This window comes from Physcomitrium patens, chromosome 7 (assembly GCF_059467195.1).
Source record: "Physcomitrium patens ecotype Gransden chromosome 7, ASM5946719v1, whole genome shotgun sequence".
In the NCBI taxonomy this organism is placed as follows: Eukaryota; Viridiplantae; Streptophyta; class Bryopsida; order Funariales; family Funariaceae; genus Physcomitrium; species Physcomitrium patens.
This window is the reverse complement of record NC_143416.1, coordinates 17,849,140-17,855,326: the sequence shown is the minus strand read 5'-3', so window position 1 is coordinate 17,855,326 and position 6,187 is coordinate 17,849,140. Positions and strand designations below refer to the sequence as shown.

The following is a 6,187-nucleotide window of genomic DNA, read 5'->3' as shown; positions in this document are numbered from 1 at the left end:
TCTTTGAATAAAAATTTCATTCACATACTTCATTTTGGTTTCAGAATTCATCTTTAATCAATTTCATCCAATTCAATTATTCATCTAACTAACCTAGTTCAACTCTAACCCTAGTTCATCTACCTTTACTGGGTTCATTTAGTACTATATCATCAACCTAATTGATCTTGCTTGAATTCTTACAAAGATGATCAAGGATGTAGCCTTGACTGGTTTTGAGACAAGCTTCTCTGCCTCTGCAGCATTGCCTTCTTCAGCCTCTGCAGTAAAGATTTTGACTCTAAAGATGGCCAAGCTGCAATGCCACTAGCTCACTCCTGTTCTCTTTGATTCTGACTTTGTAACGTCAGTCTCCATGTTGCCTTCTAAAGCTTTATTCCACCATTGTTGGGAAAACATGCCGCCGTGCCTCCACCACCGTGCTGTTGCAGCTTGAAGTTACTATCAATAAGAAAGGCTGCTCCAATCGCTTTGATCTGCTTCTATTATGTATTACGTAAGTTCATAAAAAAACAACAAGATATGTGATGCCCTTTCCAACTCCCTCTACAAGATTACCGACCTGAAAATTCCAAGAGCTGAGTAAACACAATGCTAATTTATTCTATTATGATTAGATAATCCTCATCATTGGATATTCATAGGAGAGCACAAATTCAAACATAATTTCAGATCTACACCCTTAAACAATACTAAAACATTTAGAGCAAATCAGAGTTTCTATTAATAGCGATTAATTGTAGTAGCTCTTCAATCTAGCATAACCATTGTGCTACTCAATGAAACTCTAGGTGACCTCTTCTTGCTGTGATTTTTTCTTAAATCACGCAAGATTTCCAAGCTCCGCACAACCACAATGAACGTGAACGGGTTCCAATTGGAACAAAACAAGCCGAACTGCACTTTGATCACCACCGTAGCACTGCCACAGCCACACTGATGTCAAAAAAAACACCATAGAGAAAAAAGTCCGTTGCAGTCCAAGCTTCCACGTTGACTAACAAGCTGTTACACCGCAGCGCCTCAACAGCACCTTGTAGTTGTACAGAAGGATAAAAAAAAAAAACAAGGGGGGACTACTGCACCGCAGTGCTCCCATAAAAAGGACATAGAGCAATGACGTCAAACGGCCAACTGCTTCCGCCCCTCCAAGCTCTACGCACCGCACTTTTTCCCTTCACCTAAGGAGAAGAAACACAAAAATCCAACACCTCGCCTCTGCTTGTCGAACAATACCAGCCTGGACTAGCTGCAATAGCAATTGCACTAGAAAAATTGGAATTGCCCGTCGACGCAATGGTGGCTCTAGTCGTTCAACCTTCAGAACCAGGCAAACATGACAAGGCCTACAATTAATTATTAGCAATAGGGAAGCGTGCACAATTCTCAATGCCGCCGGACCACCAACACAAGCAAGAAGACGAGAAGCGCCACTAGAAAGCAACGCACGAAACAGAATCATGCAACACCGTTACACACTTGGTGATTCTACCGCAGTGCGACCAGCACCACTTACATCCTTCAACACTTACCATAAATGTCGTATTGCCGGCCTTTAACCATAGATAAACTGAAGAAAAACGGAGACCAGATCACGTTGACAACAAGAGCTTCCACAGGCTCTCTAGGAACAAAAAACTCGGCACTACCGCACACCACAGAAGATGAGAACTAGCACACCAGCCTTACCTGCCGCATATCCAGCTGAGATCGCCACTGCAGTACCACAAGATCAATGATCTCAACCTTTTTGCTGTACCGCAGCAGGGAAGAAGATGCAGCCAACATCGGCCGCAGGAAGGAAAAAAACAATGACCAACCACTGAAGCTGTCTGCTCTAGCCGCAGCTCACAAGAAAAAAAAAAAAAAAAAAAAACGAGAACACGTTATTGATGCAGACTCTATCACCACCAACTTCTTCGTATCGCAACTCGAACCACCAGTTTTAGACGACGTCGTCGCCTTAAGAATCGATCACGAGCACAGCTGCCAACAGTGTGCCAATAGCGCTGACTCGACGCCTCTTTCGAGCCACCGGCAACGTCAATTATGACAAAAAAAAAAAAAAAAAAAAAAAGAAGAAAAAAACACCGTAGCACCACCACACATACAATACACAATGAAGAGGAAACACGCTCGGGAAGAAAATCCGGAGTGATCGGAGTTCAAACTGAAAAAAAGAGGAGAGACTGATCCAAGGCGGCCTGGACCCCTATGTACTAGGAGGTTGCTGCCATTCAGGAGCAGCCTCTCACGTTATTGATCATTTCATATATATATATATATATATATATATTTGCTTCTAACCTTCTTTTCTTCTTTATTCTATTCTATTGATCTTTTATTTATTTATTTTTTAATGATATATATATATATATATATATATATATATTTAAGAACTATTAATAAAATAAAATTTTCTTTTGACAATGAGAGATACTTCTATTGGACCATCATCTAATGTTAGCTATAGAAAACCTATTCATCATGAAAATTTGTCTTAATAAATTCTATTTTAGGCTTCATATCCATTGTTAGCAATCTATTTTCTATTTTTTCTTAAATGTTCTACTATTAACTCACAAAATCTATGATTTTAAGCTTAATAAGTATCCTTTTTATGCTAAATATCCACATGAATCAATTCAATGATTCACACAATATTATCAAATATTGATAAATTGCTATAGATTAGTAAAAGAGTAGGCCCAATTTTTTTGCTAGATAATAGATTGGTTTTATCAAATTATACTCCTTGGGTGATTTTTAATTTGCATTGTTTCAAAATTTAGCAATAAAAATCCATGGTTTTTTTTGTTGCCATCAATGAGAATTTAGACTTTGCAATCATATATCCAAATGTAGTAAAAGTTGGCTTTTCTTGAATTTGTTTTTGATATGGAATGACACCCAAATTAAAGTATGTTGGTATTCTATTTAAAATAAAGGCAATAGTATTTATTACCTTGGATTAGAAAAATTGAAGTCTTTTAACATCAATATATAGTGCTTCAAAAAATTGTTATAATATTGTTATATTTTGGAAAGAATAGTGTATTACAGATAAATTGAATAATGACATGTGAATAATGACATGTGATTTGTATAGCAAATAAAGTACTCCTTTATAGCTACCAAATGAGCCTAGGTTGATAAGAATCCATTAAGTAATTGTAGAGCTATGACCAATCTAATTTGGAATAGTATTAAAACAATTTTTTGTGTGTGGTGTCTAATTTATTGAATCCATCAATTATTCAACATTACAAAATTCTATCATGATCATATTTACTATGACAATATTATTATTAATCTAATAACATCATTAATACTTATTAATAGCTATAAAAATGCTATTCTTAATCACAATTCTTCGCACAGATATATTCCAAATTATCACATTCTAAGACGTGTTAGAAGCTTCTACAAATTTTTAGAATCTTTTAGATATTTCTAAAATCTTCTACAATCTTTTAAAAAGTTCTATAGGCTTTTAGAAGTCTCTTTAGACTTCTAGAATTTTCTTTAGACTTCTAAAAACTTCTATAGAAAGTACCATAGGCTTCTGTAATCTTCATTATAGTATAAATAAGACTCTTTGGAATCACTTTTGCTATTAATTTCATTCTTTGTGTTTAATCTTGACATATTTCTTTGTTAGATTCTTGTGTTCTTGACAGTTTCTTAAACAACTATAAAACCCATTTTGTACTCTCCCCAAGACAACATCACCTCTGCTCTTCTTCATTCTAAAAAATCTGATGACCAAATTAATTTTGAATTTGGCTGTAATAAAGCTATTATTTCTAGGCTTGTAAAAAAGATCACTTTTAATAAAAAAAAGCTTAAATTAGATACATCAAAGAAGGTGACTATAATAGATAAAAGAACAATCATTTGCCAAATCAACATTGAAAAGGCTGAAAATGTTCTTGAGATTGCTAAAAACCTTAACAATATTATCAATAATGTTGTGTCAACTCAAACCATTTAAAATGTTCTCAAGTAATGGAATATAAAAGCCATGGTGAAGAAAAAAAAGCCACTATTATCTATCTATCATTGGAAAAAACTCTTGGATTTTACACTAAAGTACAAGGAATGGACTATAAAGGATTGGAAGAGGGTTATTTGATCAGATGAGACAAAAATCAATAGTTTTGGATCAGATGGCGGAAAGTGGATGTGAAAACAAAAGGATCAATTTTTACTTGATAAGAAGATCTAACAAACAATTAAGTATAGACATAGAAATATAATGGTATAGATTTGTATGGAATGGAATAGGGTTGGGAGGATGGCAAAGGTTGAAGAGAGGATGGATGTTAAGTAATTTGTAGAAATTTTTGAAAAAAACCTGCTTCTTGGCATTAAAGAATCTCACATTTCTGAGGAGGAGGTGATTTTTTAGCAAGATAATGATCCTAAGCATAATTCAAAACTAGTATGGAAGTAGTTTGATCATTATGGAATTAATGTAATGGCTTGGTCTACTCAATCTCTTAATCTTAATTCCATTGGACATCTTTGGAGGTACTTCAAATGCCAGCTCAACACTTTGAAGATAAAACCAAAAAGAATTTGGAAATTATAGAAAAGAATAGCAGAGGAATGAAATAATATTGAAGTAGTTTTATACCAAAAGTTAATAAAAAGTATGCCTAAGAGGTTAGAAGTAGTTATCAAGGCCAAGGAGGTCCTACAAAGTATTGATATGTAATTAGATACCATACTCAAAAAAATGTTTCAATATTATTCCACATTAGATTGATCATAATTTCACAATTACTTAATAGATTCTTTTGAACTTAGGCTCATTTGATAGCTGTAAAAGAATACTTTATTTTCTATATAAACCATGTGTCATTATTTACTATAATTCATCTATAATACACCATTCTTTTAAAAATATGTCAAAATTAAAATATTTTTTTGAATCATTGTGTATACTTTGAGGTTAGTGTTGTAATTTTTTTTTATTAGTGATGGGGTTTTGTTTGGATGTTGCAACATTGCTGATTTGATGAGTTTTGCCAAAAGCTATGAATAAGTCAATCAATTCATCACTCAAGAATTCATTGCATCTATCTAATCTTATAATATGGATCTTTATACTTAGTTATAATTCTACCATGAATTTAAAGATTCTAAAACTTTTGAATGTCTAGGATTTTGTTTATAAAAAATATATCTAAATGAATCAAATAAAATCATTAATTATTATCAAAAAAATATATAATGAACCTTCTGAAGAATGAGTCAGCAAAGGTTAGCAAAGGTTGATAAGTAGCACTTTTAGTATCTTATTGGCCCTACTTTGAATAGCTATTGGAAATAAGGCCGTCAATTGTTTGTCCATCTATCATATCTTACATACCTTGTTAAAGATTTGAATGTAACAAAGATCCAAAACATGTTTTTAGAGCTTATTTGATGAAGTATTTTCAAGTTAATATGTCCTAGGTACTTATGTCTTAACTTCACTAAGTTTACCAAAAAAGTAGTATTTTTTGCTTGAATGTCAACTTTTTGGATTATTAGTTAATAAAATCCATTCTTAGGATTTTTTTTTCCTTTTACAATAATATTTTTTGATCCTTTGCTATACAATATATACTTCTTTTTATCAAAGCATGTAATAAATCCTATCTTGATTATTGAATCTATTGAAAGAAGGTTTTTTTTAAGGCGTGGGACATACAAAATATTGAATATGCTCTTTATCGTCCTATAGGATAAGGTGAAATTTATAGATGCATGGCCAATAATGGCATGATTTTGCCTTCTTGTGGTTCTATCATTTCTTTTGTATTTTTTTAAACTATCAAAAGAATCTGTGCTTCCACTCACATGTTTTATGGCACTTGAATTAAGGTACCATCCAAAGTCATCTCCTTGGATATCTAATGAAAAAATAATTTTTTTGAAAACATCTTTTTGGTCAAAGAAATCTATATTTTAGCAAATATTTGAGCTCATATAAGAAGGTTCCATAACTCCTCAAGCATGTGATTGGTTAATAACTCATTGAACTGTAGATACTTACCTGCACTTATATAATGTTGCAAGAAGTAGTCGTAGCTATCTAGTATGTTTTTGATTACAATATGCTTCTTAATTTGTTGAAGTATAGCTCAAATCTAGACTCCTTGATCATGGTAATAGGCAAAAATTTATTTTTTAAATG

The 6,187-nt window shown here is 32.9% G+C and overlaps 1 long non-coding RNA gene across 7 annotated transcripts; it reads right to left on the bottom strand.

The window, feature by feature from the left end:
- LOC149988600 (uncharacterized) lies at window positions 1–2,210 on the bottom strand. 7 transcript variants are annotated; one of them, XR_016504313.1, is made up of 3 exons: window positions 1,690–2,210; window positions 1,237–1,318; window positions 1–922 (listed from the first exon to the last, which is right to left on the bottom strand). It is a non-coding gene; the product is annotated as an uncharacterized LOC149988600 (long non-coding RNA). The 7 variants fall into 7 exon arrangements; XR_016504311.1 differs by having other exon boundaries at window positions 1,086–1,318; window positions 1,690–2,204; XR_016504315.1 differs by lacking the exon at window positions 1,690–2,210 and adding an exon at window positions 1,533–1,683 and having other exon boundaries at window positions 1,164–1,318.
- Between the last annotated feature and the right edge of the window lie 3,977 nt (window positions 2,211–6,187).